The sequence below is a fragment of the Scyliorhinus canicula genome, chromosome 4, assembly GCF_902713615.1.
Source record: "Scyliorhinus canicula chromosome 4, sScyCan1.1, whole genome shotgun sequence".
Taxonomy (NCBI): domain Eukaryota; kingdom Metazoa; phylum Chordata; class Chondrichthyes; order Carcharhiniformes; family Scyliorhinidae; genus Scyliorhinus; species Scyliorhinus canicula.
Window position 1 is genome coordinate 58,143,783 of NC_052149.1, and position 16,050 is coordinate 58,159,832.

At 45.3% G+C, this 16,050-nt stretch overlaps 1 protein-coding gene and 1 long non-coding RNA gene across 2 annotated transcripts in view; one reads left to right on the plus strand and one right to left on the minus strand.

The window, feature by feature from the left end:
* The window catches only part of LOC119964610 (metalloprotease TIKI2-like), a 499,632-nt gene that overhangs the window by 345,059 nt on the left and 138,523 nt on the right, over positions 1–16,050 (plus strand). The window lies entirely within an intron of this gene.
* The window catches only part of LOC119964611, a 62,736-nt gene continuing 53,956 nt past the window's right edge, over positions 7,271–16,050 (minus strand). Inside the window, exons 2-3 of the long non-coding RNA XR_005460336.1 lie at positions 13,328–13,520; positions 7,271–7,387 (exon numbers count right to left, since the gene is read on the minus strand). This is a non-coding gene — a long non-coding RNA (uncharacterized LOC119964611). The remainder of the gene's footprint in view (positions 7,388–13,327; positions 13,521–16,050) is intronic.

The window sequence follows — 16,050 nt, forward strand, 5'->3', positions numbered from 1 at the left end:
CTGGGCTCGATTACCGTTGTGGAAAAACTGTCAGCTTGGCACATTGGCACTGCCAGCCTGACCCTGACAGTGCCACCTGGGCACCTTGACAGCGCCAGGCTGGCAACCAGGTGGCACTGCCAGGGTTCCAGTACCAAGGTGCCCAGGTGGCACCAGCAGTGTCAGGGTGCCACCCTGCATAAAGGGCAAGCTCCTGAGGGCCTCCAATCCTCTTGGGCACCCCCATAAATACCGTTCTGCTTGGTCCCCGTTTGTGGAGACCAGCACTGAGTGGTTCTCACCCGAAGTCTCGGAGCCAAAGGGGTTAGATCTCAATGCCTCGGATAGATCTTGGAGAGCACATTCGAGTCAGACGAACTGTCTCACTCTAATATGCAGATTTGCAAAATAGTGATCGCGACATCTCGAGAGATTGCGCTAGTGGGTACATCCCGAAAGAGGGGTCTCCTGGCATATACTGCCTGTGCCACGCTGCCTTTCAGGCACAACATGGCCGGTAGATTGTGCCCATGGTTTTTGTGGGCACTATATACAGTATCTGCCTGAGCTTAGTGTCTGCTCAATCTCTTGCAACAGAAAACATTAATCAATGCTTCTGAAGATATTCTATTCCATTAGGTTTTTGGGCCATGGTGTCTTTCAAGAAATGACATCTTGTCCTCTGAATTTACAGTGAAATTCACAGAGCTCAGCATCTTAACACTATCCTTCTACAGGGCATCAAGTAGGTGTATGGTGAAAGTAGAGACAGTGGGAGCATGGCATAATTATTAGCTACGTTTGGAGGTAGTTCATCCAGAGCACTGAGAATTATTAAGTTTGGTCCTATGTCCATTCACCAATGAAGTCCTCTCCATCTGCTGGATTTACCTTTCCAAATGAGCAGTACTTATTCTGAGGAAGCTTTAGATTGAATATATCTGCTTGCAATCCGAATGCTTTGACCCATGAAAATCTCCCAGGCGTTTGTCTTCATGGACTCGTTTTCTGAAGGAAATGTCCCATCTACATGTTTGGATATCTTTCAGTTTATTCTGCTACAACATCTGTACGGTCCCTGAGTACAGTACAAAAGTATTTACCAGCCTTCTTACCCTCTCCATTTATCAAGTTCCTGCCATTTATTGCACAGAGGGACGTACTAGATTTTCCAATAGTTGGCTCGCAAACCGGAGAATTAAACTTAATTTCCGCTGTACTATGCACTCCTCAGTTTCTTGGAGATTCTAACAGATACAAAGTAATGAAATATGGCAGTATATGTGGAGTATAGGCGTAACTCAAGATATCAGAAGACACTGGCCACACACACACTGTGCAGTCATTGCCAAACTTGTGATGTTCATGAATTAGTACATGCCTCAAATGGAAACTTTTAAACTTCGTACTGATATAAACTTCAGACTTTGATCTTTGTATTAGTAACATGAAATATATTTTAGAAGATCATTTTTTCCCCTTGCAATGGGTGGTACATGATATGCAACTCAAAAATGGCTTTGTATATCCTGCAATACGTTCAGGCAGTCTGAAAGGACTTTCTATTCAGCATGATGATACCCCCCACCCCCCCCCCCCCCCCCCCCCCCCCCAGGATTGGGGCTGTTGATATTTTTTACTCCCTTGCTCTCTCCTCTTCTGAGGAACAGCTCTTTGCTCAGGAGGTGCATGCAGCTGTTTTCGTCTTGTACAAGTGGCCATTCTCCATGTCTGTACATTTGCATTCAATCAGTTCATTACCAAAGAGATTCAAGTCATCCTCAGAATATGAGGGTAACGTAGGCCAGGGAAACATCCATGATTGAAGAGTGTAAAGCATGCTTGTCCAATCTTTTCACATGGGGGGGTCGCATTTACAAATTTCTGTCACTCAAGGAGCCAAAGAGAACATTTCAGAAAGATAACAGGCGCAATCTAACGGAAAGTCAGTTCAGGCTAATTTGGCTGGGAGTTTCTGCCCGGCTCAGTAGGCAAGTTCCCAGCCCTATCTAACCACACAGTCACTTTTTCATGCCTTGGGGAGTTTATCTCTGGGCTAGCCCACACTTCAAGAATGTTTTTCATCACTGGGGAATGGAACTGACTGGCCAGACTGACTCCTCAGCAAGCGCCGTTCATCTCTGGTCCTCACAAACGGGGTCCAGGTGGAACTGGACATGTTCGAGTCTCCCAAGGGATTGAAGGCCTCCCGCTGCATGCTCTTTGGGCAGGGTGAGGAAGATGTGAGGAAGGAGCAGATCGTCGCTGCAGAGTTTTCATTTCCAGTGTCATGCAAGGCTAGCCGAGCCTTACGAACTAGGAGTTTAAAAATGCAATCGGAAATAATTTGGGAAAGTATTATTCCTGAAGAAAAATTAGAAAGAAGTGGGTTTGGAAAGTGGTAGAGGTCATCTGGGTGATGAGGAATATAAGGAAGTGGATGGAGGTGGCCTTGTTTTTGAATGAGATTGTGGGAACAGAGAAGGGAGATGGGAAGGTCAAGCATGTCTTGGAGAGTTTGAAGGAAGGGAAAGTTTAATCAGGACCAGACAGCTGTGAAATCTGAGGAGAGTGGGAATAGGGAATTGCGATTGAAATCTCCAAGGGTTAGGCATCGTTCAATGTAAGTTTTCCTAATAGAGATGCGATTGGCAAGGTCTCATTGCAAAGGAGTGAGGAGAAGTGGGAGTGAAACCAAAGACCAAGAGCAACAAAGAGGGAATCAGAAGAGGACGCAAGGTTATTGTGCGGGATCACAGATGAGGGATGTGATACCAGCAACAGCAGTAGCAAACTTAGGAATAGCAGTCAGGACTTGGGAAACCCATCCAAACCAGCCCAGTGAAAGGTGAGGCCACAGGAAGCTAGCAAAAAGCAACAAAGCAGACGATCATTCAGTGTAGAAGCAGACTCCAGAGCAAAATGGGATCCAAAAGAAACAGACTGTAGTATTGCAGTGTTGTGGGCCCCAGTATTGAGGACTATCATGGAGGGGGTGTTGTTGTTTATCCTTACTGATTGTGGTCTATGGGTCAGGAAGTTGAGGATCCAGTTGCAGAAGAAGGAACTAAGTCCTAACCTTTGGAGTTTTTATATGAGCTTGGCTGGAATTATGGTGTTTAAGCTGGAGCTGTAGTCAATGAATAGGTGTCTGACATAGGAGTCCTTGTTGTTGAGAGGCTGCAGGGATGAGTGTAGGGCCAGGGAGATAGCGTCTGCTGTGGACCAGTTGTGGCAATATGCGAATCACAGAGGATCAAGGCATTCTGGGAGTACAGGGTTGATGTGTCACATGACCAACCTCTCAAAGCACTTCATAATGATAGATGTCAAGGTCACCAGATGGTGGTCATTGAAGCATGTTGCCTGTTTCTTCTTTGGCACCGGTATGATGGTGGTCGTCTTGAAGCAGGTGGGAACCCCGGAATGGAGTAGGGAGAGGTTGAAGTTGCCCACAAACATACCTGCCATTTGGCCCATGCAGGATAGAATCAGAGTGCACGATCAGGGACTCAAGTCAGGATCCATTGCTTTCTGAGGGTTCACTTTCAAGAAGACCGATCTGACTTTGGAGACTGTCCGAGGCTTCTGGGGTAGACTGTGAGAAACAGTATACACTTATGTTCATCCAATAAATCAGTTATTATACGTATGTCTTTGCAATCATTACTCAGCCTATCATAACCAACAATTGTGAAGGATCCCAAAACCTCTGAAAAATACCTTTAGAAAGTTACAAGTCTGATCTGAAATAAGGCACCAAAACTGAAAACTGTGGTGAGACAGTTGAAAGTCTCCAAAAGAGCTCAATAGAAGATGTGGAGACAGAGAAAATTAACTGTTCAGCTTACTCAGGGCTGCACTGTAGCACGAGGCAGTCCATGAAAAATCATAATTGATGAACGAGGAACAGTGACCGCGATAGGCCCTGTGGTCCTAGGCCGGAGGTCAGCGCCATTATATATGGTGACCACGAGGCAGCAATTGACTGTTTAAAATAATTCCATAGCTGAAGGAAAGCAGGGAGCAGAGCTTAACTTACAGCTATCAGTTTAAGAATTCTGCAAAGTTCGGGAATAATTTCCAAAAAATGGTCATCACCACACCAGACATCAGTGAAAGGCTGATCAGCATAGGGAAAACTCCACAATAATAATCTTTATTAGTGTCACAAGTAGGCTTACATTAACACTGCAATGAAGTTACTGTGAAAAGCTCCTAGTCGCCACACTCCAGCACCTGTTCGGGTACACTGAGAGAGAATTCAGAATGGCCAATTCACCTAACACCTATCTTTCAGGATTTGTGGGAGGAAACTGGAGCACCCAGAGGAATCCCACACATACACGGGGAAAACGTACAGACTCTGCACAGACAGTGACCCAAGCCAGGAATCAAACCTGGGTCTCTGGTGCTGTGAAGCCACAGTGCTAGCCACTGTGCTACCGTTTTTCTTCACACAATAGTGAAAACCCATGCCACTGCAGCAGAAGTTTAAAAATCAAGGCAAATCTCCCAAAAGCTTAAAGCAGCCAAGGATTACAAATTAACCTAGCCTGACCGATTTGGCCTTAGGGAAGGACCAAATCAAACACAGAATAAAGCACAATGGAAGAAGAGATTTTTTAAGATTCAGAATTGCTTCCAGATTGTAAATCTGAGGTTGAATAAGTCAATACATTATTGTACTCCATTGAAGCAATTATGGAACATGTGATAGCAAGACAAGGCATTAATGAAGCATCAGACAAATGCAAAGATGTCCCATAAACCTTAAGATATTAGAAAGAGCCAAGTTTAAGAAATTAATCCAGAAGCCATGTGAATCAAGAGATGCCTTTATCATCGACCTTGATAAAGGTTGAGAATATGGTGATCTTAAAATTGAGTTAATATGAGGCCACATCGTAGTCGATATCACTGATAGCAGTCTTTCTGACCTACTTCTCCCAAAGAAGATTTAACTTCAGAGAAGGTAATATGGTTGGCGAGGCAAGCCAATGTCCATAAACAAAATAGAGCCATACTCCGAGGATAAGGCAAACTGTGGCTCAGAAAACCCCAATGACAGTACAACTTATTTACCAAAATGTGTCAAAGACACTCCAGGAAAAAAGAGACCATATGGAACAGAAGTTCAAGACACCATGCAGCACTGTGCCCAGCAAGCATTGCAGAATGCTTTAGTTATAAATGTTTGGACACTTTGAAAAGATGTGCAAAAATAAACTTTCAATACACAGAGGGTGACATGAAAATCTTCACATTGGGAGTAGTCGCACACAGGGCAGCTCTGCTCGAAGGCATAGGAGAGACTTCTATTTACCCGATATTCGATGTAATTTAGACAAAAAAGATGTAGTTAAAGGTCGGAGGAGCAGTTTCCCCCAGGAGTGGTATGTCTGCTGGCTACCAAACCCAGCAGAAGATGGTAGGAAACCTGGCCAACGAGTTGGAGGAAACCTGTGGCAGCCGGTGTAAGGGTGGTGAAGGGGGAAGGGCTGGTGCAAGGTGGAGAGCCCCATATGAACCAGTGGATGGCTTTCATTAAGGAGGAATTCCCCCTGCAGAAGAAGGACTGCTTGAAGGAGCTGTGACACCCTGACCAGTTCGATGGAACAGGTGGAGAAGTGATTGGAGGTGCAGGGGTCACAGATTCGTGAGATCGAATGAGTGATCTCGGACCACAGCGATCATGTGGTGGCACTGGAGGCGAAGGTGGAGCTCCTCGCAAACCTTTGCAAAACGCTGAGGGCAAAGATAGAAGAGCAGGCGAACACCTCGAGAAGTCAGAACCTGCGAATAGTGGGCCTGCCTGAAAGAGTGGAAGGTGTGAGTGCATGATGTACATCGCAAAGAAGCTGGCGGGGCTAGTGGCAGAAGGGGTGCTAGATAAGGCATCTGAAGTGGACTGAGCGCACAGGTCCCTGAGGCAGGAGCTTTGAGCTGGAGAGTCGCCGCGGGCGGTGATTGTGAGACTCCACAAATTTGTGGAGAAAGAGAAGATTTTGCGTTGTATCAGGGAGACGTGCACCTGTGAATGGGAGGGGAACAAGGTCCGAATTTGGAGTCAAGTTGTTGAAACGGCAGGCAGGGTTCAACAAGGCCAAGGCGGTGCGTAAAAAATGGCGCGAACCACTCCAGCGTCGGGCCGACCAGAAGTTGCGGAATTCTCCGCACTTCCGAAGGGCTAGACTGGTGCCGTCCCTTTGGCTCATGCGAGGTAGCGCATGCGCAGAAGCTCCGGCATGGTTCAGCGCATGTGTAGACCGGCTGGCGTATTCTGGCGCATGCACAGGAATTGTCTTCTCCGCGCCGGCCCCTGTAGGGCTCTGCCATGGCCGGCGCGGAGAAGACAACCCCTGTGCATGCGCCAGAATACGCCGGCCAGTCTACACATGCGCTGACCCACGCCATGGCCGGCGCAGAAGGAAGAAGTGCCCCCATGGCACAGGCCCACCCGCAGATCGGTGGGCCCCAATCGCGGACAAGGCCACCGTGGGGGACCCCCCCCGGGGTCGGATCCCCCCACTTCCTCCGAGGACCCCACCAGCCAACTTACCTGCCAGGTCCCTCCGTGTGGGACCATGTCCAATCCATGCCAGCGGGACTGGCCAGAAACCGACGGCTGCTCGGCTCATTGGGGCCTGGAGAATTGCCGTTGGGGCCGCTGCCAACAGCCCTCGACCGGCGTGGCGTGATCCCCGTCCCCGCCCAAAACCGGCGCCGGAGAATACGGCAGACGGCATCGGAGAGGCAGGGCGGGATTCCCCCCCCCCCCCCCCCCCCCCGGGGGATTCTCCGACCCGGCAGGGGGTCGAAGAATTCCGCCCTTTGTCTTTCTCACAAAGGTTTTCAATTGCCACATTTAAAGATCACACCTTAAAATTCCCTCCAAAGGTCATTCCCACCCAGATGTCATCAGCAATGGTCCACTTCATAGGGTTTCAATTTCATCTCCCAAGATTCTTTTCCCTTGAATCTCGGAGTACCCTTATGTTTCACCTTCCATGCATAATTTCAGATCTTTGGCCACGCCAAGAAGAACATCACTTCTCCACAGAAGTATCTTTGTCCCAACAGCCCACAGCATGGAATCACCAATCTTCACCTGCCTTATCAGATCTTCAAGGCTTGTCTCATGCCCATTTTGCTTCAAGTCTGCTCCCTGCAGCTTTTTCTTGAATGTGTGGAGCCCATTACAGTGCTCCTTTCTTTAACCTTACTTCAGACGTCCTGTCGTCTGGGTTTTAGCCCTTACCTGAGATAGCCTTTTGGGACCTTCTCCCTTTCCTCCTCCCTGAGACACACATTTACAATGGTGTTCCTTTCCAGGCCATCTGATTGCCTCTTTGTGTCTTTTCTCTCTCTCTCCTCTCTGTGCAGGCATGCAGGGCCCTTCCTCAGCCTAAAGAATGCAAAACATATAAATTGCACATGTGAAGCTATTTCCCAGCTGGTGCATGCACAGTGGTCCCGATGTTCATCGGGAACTGAAGTTCCCAACCAATAATCTAAAGATGAGCATTTCTTAACACATGAACTTATCCAATGGCTGGCTTGATGGGTTGAATAGCCTTCTCCGGCTCATATTTCTTATGGTCTCACATTTTTTTATGGCCAGATATTGGAGTAGAAACAATCCAGCAGGGATTATTTCCTCAGATAAAAAGACATAAGGTATTTTAACTTTGTAAAATTATTATTTTTTTTTTCCAATTAAGAGACAATTTTACCGTGGCCAATCCACCTACTCTGCACATCTTTGGGTTGTGTGGGTAAGACCCACGCAGACTCAGGGAAAAAGTGCAAATTCCACAGACAGTGACCCAGGGCCAGGATTGAACCCGGGTCCTCGGCACCGTGAGACAGCAGTGCTACCCAATGCACCACCTTGCCGTTGACTTTGTTAGATTATTACTGAATTCCAAATATATTACTCGCAATGGGTGTCAATTTTATGGGGCCTTTAAGCAAGAGCTGGGATACAGGAAGGCTGGCAATATTGTGTGGGAAGGTGTCGGGTAGTGTGCCCAATACCTCCCTGCTGCCATGCCTTTTTGCTCGCAGTGGGAATGGTGGCAGACAGCCCACCTGCCCGATAGCCTAACTGAGTCACTTAAATAGTCAATTAATAGCTCTATTGGCATTTTATCAGAAGTAGGAGCATGCTCCACCATATCGGAAGGTAGTTACATAAACCCTAGTGATCTCTTGGCAGGCTGTGGAGGGCCCTGTATTTTAGGCCTCGCTCCACCCTCCGACAGCAATGGCCGCTCCCACGGCATCAGCGTTGACTCCCCTCACTGACCCCACCCCCTCGCTGGGGCTGCCTGACTGGGCCCAGCACCATCGGACCCCAGTTATTTAGTGTCATCGAGTCATAGAGGTTGACAGCATGGAAACTAGCCCTTTGGCCCAACTTGTCCATGTCGCCCAGTGTTTACCACTAAACTAGTTCCAATTTACATTTGGCAAAATACATTTGGCCCATATCCCTCTATACCCATTTTACCCATATAACTGTCTAAATGCTTTTTAAAAGGCAAAATTGTACCCGCCTCTACAACTGCCTCTGGTAGCTTGTTCCAGACACTCACCCACCCTCTGTGTGAAAACATTGCCCCTCTGGCCCTTTTATATCTCTCCCCTCTCACCTTAAACCTATGCCCTCTAGTTTTTGACTCCCCTACATTTGGGAAAAGATGTTGACTATCTACCTTATCTATGCTCCTCATTATTTTACAGACCTCTAGAAGATCACCTCTGAGTCTCCTGCGCTCCACGGAAAAAAGTCCCAGTCTATCCAGCCTTTCCTTATAACTCAAACCATCAAAAGGGGCTGCTTAGCACAACGCTAAATTGCTGGCTTTGAAAGCAGACCAAGCCGGCCAGCAGCACGGTTCGATTCCCGTAACAGCCTCCCTGAACAGGCGCCGGAATGTGGCGACTAGGGGTTTTTCACAGTAACTTCATTTGAAGCCTACTCGTGACAATAAGCGATTTTCATTTCATTTCATTTTTTCATCAAGTCCCGGTAGCATCCTAGTAAATCTTTTTCTGCGCTCTTTCTAGTTTAATAATATCCTTTCTATAATAGGGTGACCAGAACTATAATGGCGGTGAGGGTGCACGCCCATCGATGTGTCCCCGTCCTCCTGATGTCATCTCAGCTGAGGCCACTCTGTCAATGGTGCTTCTGAGCCCTCTGATTGGGCTGGCAGCTCTTGGGGATGGGCTCTGGCAGCAACCACGTAATTGGCCACTACCAGAAAAATACAGCCCCAACTCCTGCTGCTCGGCAATGTGGGCCCACTCCTTGCTTTTGGTTCCAGCATCAAGAACCCTGCCATGTTCAGAAAATTCCAGCACAAGAATTAATGCTTAAACCAATGGAGCAAATTAATCTTTATATATTTAAATGGGAAAATTGCAGCAACAGGTGCAGAGGAATGACACAGGAAGCCTAAAAATCCAATGGGCAGACACTTTCATAAATTTACTGAAATTAAAAGCAGCTTCCAACTGCAGTAAAAGTTTAATCTGTCTGGGGATAGACACTGCTTTGTTTTTACTTGTTTAGGCAAGCTTTTGATGGGCCCCCTGAGTGCGCTTTCCAAAATGTTGCAAAAGTTTTGTCTCTTAAGGGCAGATATAAGATATAAGCAGCAGAGAGACATTTTTTCAAAGGAAGGTTTCTTGGAAGGAAAGTAGAATGTCGACACACAACCGATTTCAAAGCAGTGTGGTTTTGGAATGTGTTTCATCTTTGGCTCCCTCTCTTGTTGCCTACCCTGTGAAGTGTAAATCAATGTAATTTTTCCACTATTTAGTGGTGAAAGGAAGCTGAAGAGCCTGGTGAACAGAGAATGCCAGGAATATATAGGGAGGGTGTGGCACTGCATGCTTCTTCTGTTTGATCAAGGAGCGGACTTAATGCCACAATTGATGCTTCAGACTCTCAGCTCATTGAGCATTCGACATGACTTAAACATATTCCAAGAGTGCCTTTCATCTTTCAGCCTTTGCCCGACTCTCGTCACAGCCTCCCTGCTTTAATGAAATTGTGTTTTTAGTTTAAGAAAAATTTATTCACATACAAAACGCTCTGGTTTCAAGCTAATTGGCCTCGATAAAAGGATTTTGTTTCTTGAAGTCCTTTGCCTGTGAACCTGGACAAACGCTGCTAATTGAATGCTAAAGTGGGTTTGCTTTAAAAAGGATTTTCAGCCCAAGTACAATATTCACCCTCTTTAGAACTTGTGTGATTATTATACTACAAATGTTTACTGTATGCCTGTTGGACTTTTCTCGTTGGAATTTGTTTAAAATCTTTCAGTACAGGAGTAACAATAAATTCCAGTTTTCGGGTAGGTTACAGGTACATGCTATTCGATAATTTAGCGTTACAGACATTATGGCTGCCAGTGTAACACATCGCCCTCTCAGAATTTATCTGAGAGTACCAGACATGCTTATTTTTCTCTTTGATTCCACTGTTTTATTGAGTGAAGGACAAGAGTATTGTAAGTGAAATCAGAATCTCTGGTGGGGAGATGTTGGACGGTGTGCTGCTTCTCCAATGTGGTCAGTGCCAATAGAAGAGCTCTCAAATTCTTGGTTCTGGGAAAGCACCGTCAAGTGTTTATCATGAGGGTGGGTTGGAATTTGGAATGGGACTGTGTTCTGAGAGAATGAACATCTACTAGAAATCAGACCAATTTCACAAACCAGATAGAAAGTATATATTTTCAACCCATTCAACTTGATACCTCTCTCTTATGGCGACATGGTGGCGCCATGTTTAGCACTGTGGTCTCACGACACCGAGGACCCGGGTTCGATCCCAGCCCCGGGTCACTGCCGTGTGGAGTTTGTACATTCTCCCCGTGTCAGCATGGGACTCACCCCCCTCCAATCCAAAGACCTGAAGGGTAGTTGGATTGGCCACACTAAATTGCCCTTTAAATGGAAAAAATGAATTGGGTACTCTAAACTTATATTTAAAAAACAACTTGATACTCCTCTTTACTTTCAAAACTTCCTTGAAACCTATTTTTCACCCATGTTTTTGGATTAATTTCCCAACTTGTATTGTTGCTTGGTGACCTTTCTCCTCCATGAAGCTTTTTGGGGGAATTCTACCACATTAAAGGCATTGTACAAATATTGATTATATATAGAAAGCAGAGTTCAGTATTTATTTCAGGGCCATTTATATAAGAGTAAACCATTGGGCACATTGATGCTACTATGCCATTTCTTTAGCCATACCAGCTAATCTCATATCCCAGTGAGTAACCAAAATATTCTTACTAAGCGAAGGTGTTGCTGTTGTGCATTTGAATTTTCTCATTGAATAACATTCAAGGAACCAAGAGCATGATAGTAAGTATCATAGGACGGGGAACAGGGGAGCTACCAGCATTTCATTTTGCATATTTGTCCTCAGGCTGTGGGTGTTTGACCCTGGCAAGGTCAGCATTTATTCCTCTCCCGTGGTAGCCCTGGGAACTTGGTGGGTCACCTTCTTAAACCACCAGTAGCATACAACTGTGTGGCTTCCTAGGCCACTTCAGAGAACAGTCAAGAACCAACTCTGTTGATGTAGGACTGAAGTCTTCGAAGCACATTAGTGAACCGGTTGGGATTTTATAACAATTCAACTACACTCAGCTACAAAGCTTCATGGATTGTCTCTCTAATTACTGCAACATTTTATCCCTTATTATAAACGTCAAGACAACTGGTTATGTCAAATCTTCATCCTTGATCATACTGAATAACTTCCCATTTGAAGTGATTATCAAATTTTGCTACCTTGGATCCATGGTAACAGACAGTCCAGACAGAATTTAATTCAGGCATCAGCGTCTCACCCATCAGCTGAAGAGCCAGCGAGGCCCCTTCATTGCCTCCATTGGAGAAGAAATCTGCCATAGGCACTTAAGCTAAAAAGGATTTTTGCCCCAAGAGCTGCCTGCAAATCAGAAGCTGGCAGCTCTCTATCGTAGGCAACTCCACCAGTGTTGGCAATGCACCAACCAGAGGTCCAGGACCAGTGGTGACCAGTGGGTCGCAAGCCAGAGGTGAATGAGGGCAGGATGGGGGGTCACAGGGAGGTGTTGCTGTCTAAGGGGCAGAGGGGTCAGAAGAAAGGATAGGAGGTGTCGCTCAGTAAGCCCCACTATCTGACGCTGGGTTCTTCAATCAGACACTGAATGTCCGACAGAAGGAGGGGGGGGTGGGGGGAGGGGGGGTGGAAGGCCCACGGCTTCCTAATGGTGATTACCCCACCCACCGCTAGTTGAATACCAGGCTTTTACGTGGGCATTAACTGCCCAATTAAATGCCTCAATTGGTGCCAGGGAAGAAAGGCCGTACATGGCCCTATCCACCTCAGACAGAGGTGGGAAGGCAATAGAGTACCCACCCCACACCCTCTGGCTCAATGAACTCTTCCCCCCCCCCCCCCCCCCCCCCCCCACACACACACACACACATACATACACACATACATACATACACACACACACATACACACACTTCTAATCTCACCTCTGCAAGGGCATTATATTACGTTCTCTATCTCTCTCTATGCAGAACTCGATATGTGCATAAGGAAAGCATGAACCATCTTTGGCTAATTCGCATGGATTAACATCCATTAGATGTCAACAAGTCTGACTTTTAAAACCCAAATGTTAGTTGATTACCGAACTGCTGCACAACTGTATCTAGATAATGTGCCCTCTGTAGCTGAACGTACTATTTTATTTAAGATTTTATTTTACCTACAATTATAGTAGCAATGCAAAGTTGTCTCATGCTGGGGTTGTGTAAATGCAGCCTGAACGTTAAGGCCCAGTGGAGATTCCCCATGCTATGCTGTTTCCCAGCTGAAAGGACAGGCTGGGCCTACAACAACTGTGGTTCATATTGTTCTCCTTCAAACATTATATTGTTATTTAGTAAAGGTGAGTTAATAGTTAATCTCTTGCTTCCAAGATTTATAATCTTTGAACATTCTGCGAGCTTACATTATTACCTCTTGGAATAAATGATATTTTTCAAAACAGTGATTTCAGTGTCTGAGAACTAAATCTTCTGGTTGTCTGGTGATGACATTTCGATAGTGCTATGTGCATCAGACAAGATTTGAATCTGGTTCAGTCCTTTCTAGTTTCTGTTATTCAAACAACTGGATCCCATTCAGGAAGTTGTGAAATAAACGTTTGCCAGATGGTGCTGCATGATTTAAATATTTTAATTTTTTTCAGACAGTAACTGGCCCAGTGAACTGAAATTCTTAGCAATCGGCTCCCCTGGTGACTCAGTACACACATACCTCACTCAGCGTGTTACTGGGTCACAAAGACCCCCAAAGGTCCTGGGTTCAAATCACGAACTATGCTGAGTTAGTTGATCTCATGAGCTCTGGATGGCTAGCCGATTTCCATAACGAGTACACTATCGTGCCCAATGCATAGCCCAGGGAGGTAAAACTCAGCCAGACTCCAATCAAAATACAGTGACCCCTGCTGGAAAATACAAATATGGAGATCAGAGTCAGTGCAGAATTAAACTTGACAGTAATGCACCTACACAATCAACAATTCTGCTTCTATCTACAATCTAACCTTGTGTATTTCGCTGAAGTTTAGAAAGGTTGCTATCGTATGATAAAGATGGCCCAGAATGAGTCAGCTCCTTCAGTTTTTTCAAGATTAATGAATGTACATCATCTCTTAAATTGTCCTCTGACGCAAAAAAATCATTTCTCTTAAATCTTGTCCTCCTATCCCCAAGCTTGCTGGTCACAGAGGTGAACACTTAATCTCTTTTACTTTCAAAACTATGCAGTTTGAGTCCTGGGAGCACAACACCAAAACAATCTCTCCACATTACTTTTATGTTGACCTGTCCCGGGTGCCTAGGGAACATGAAGTATTTATTTTACAAACATGCAAACGTTTCCTGCAGGCATCTGTGTAGAAATACCATTACTCTTTCACCAGTTATTATTTACCTTCATTGATGATTAAGGCCCCACACATACCTTAGCTGGCCCAGTAAGACTCTGATGGTCTGCAATTTAAAAAGGTTGAACATTGATCTTAAAGTTCCGTAGAAAATATACGTGCCTCAAGATATTACTTTGTATCATGGACAAGTTGATGCATTGAACCAGTTTAGTATGTTCAGCAGATCAAATGGGGAGACCTGAAATGAAATGAAATAAAAATGAAAATCGCTTGTTGTCACAAGTAGGCTTCAATGAAGTTACTGTGAAAAACCCCTAGTCGCCATATTCCAGCGCCTGTTCAGGGAAGCACCAGTGGGACAAAAGACGTAGAAGAAAAGAGGATTTCCATTGGCCCCACAAAGGAATGGAAAATTTTCTTGAACTAAATATTTGGAAGACCAAAGCCAGTGTGATTTTGGCCTACACCACCAGCTCGATTCACTAGCAACAAATATACTTCCTCTCCTTGGCAACTGACCGATGCTGAACCAGTTTGCATCATATTTCACTCCAAGGTGTGTTTCTAAGCACAGATCCACGCCATCCCTCAGATCAATTATTTCCACCTATATAACATTGCCTGACTCCGCATCTGCCTCAAACCATCTGTTGCAGTAAACTTCATTTTTGCCTTTGTTACCTCTGGACAAAATGGTCAAATGTATTCCTGACCAACCTCCCATGTTCTGACCTCCATAAATGTTAGGTCATCCAAAACTCTGCTTGCATCATGCCTGTTTACTCATCATTCCTGTCCTGACTTACCTACATTGCCTTCCCGGTTAAGCAAAGCATGATTTCAGAATTCCCATCCTTATTTTGAGATGTCTCTATGGCCTCAGCCCTCCCTTTCTCTGTGACCTCCAGCTCTAAAACCCTCTCTGGAATTCCCTATCTAAATCTCTCCCTCTCCTCACCACAGACATTTCTTAAATTCTATCTCTTTGTTCAGTCACCTCTTTATGTGGCTCAGTGTCAAAATTTTATTTGATAATGCACCTTGTGAAGTGCCATGGTATGCTTTCATAATTATAAGAATTAGGAGCATGAGTTGGGCATTTGGTTCATCGGAACTGCTCCGTCAATCATTAACATAATTGCAATTTTGATTGAGGCCTTAACTGAACATTTCTGCCTGTCCACCATGACCCTTGACTCCCTTGCCAATCAAAAATCAATCCAACTGAGCCTTGAGTAAATTCAATGACCCAGCCTCCACTGCTCTCTGTGGAAGGGAATTCCAAAGACTAACAAGCTTCTGAGAGAAGAAATGCCTCTTCATTTCTGTCTGTCCCATTAGGGAGAGTTCTAGATGCCCGCACAAGAGGAAACATCCTCTTTCACGTCCCTCAGAATCTTGTATGTTTTAAAGAAAAAATGTTTTTAAAATTTAGAGTACCTGATTATTTTTTCCCAATTAAGGGGCAATTTAGCATGGCCAATCCACCTAACCTGCACATCTTTTGGGTTGTGGGGGTGAAACCCACGCAGACACGGGGAGAATGTGCAAACTCCACATGGACAGTGACCCAGGGCCAGGATTTGAACCCGGGTTCTCAGTGCTGTAGATTCAGTGTTAACCACTGTGCCATCGTGCTGCCCTCGAAACTTATATGATTTTTAAAGATCACCTCTCATTCTTCTAAACCCTATGTGAGTATCAGCCTAACACGCTCCACCTTGCCTCATAAAACCATTCATACCAGGAATAAATCTAATAAACCTTCTCCAAACTGTTTCCAATGCAAGTATGTTTGTGCTTAAATAAGGAAACCAGGATGGCATGGTAGCACAGTGGTTGGCACTGCTGCCTACTGTCCTGAGGACCCGGATTCTATCCTGGCCCAGTCACTGGCTGTGTGGAGTTTGCACATTCCCTCTGTGATTACATGGTTTTCACCCCCACAACCCAAAGATGTGCATGGTAGGTGGATTGGCCATGCTAAATTACTCTTTGATTGGAAATAAAAATGATTGGGTACTCTAAATTTATAATAAACAAATAAATAAATAAATAAGGAAACCAAAACTGTACACTCTGATCA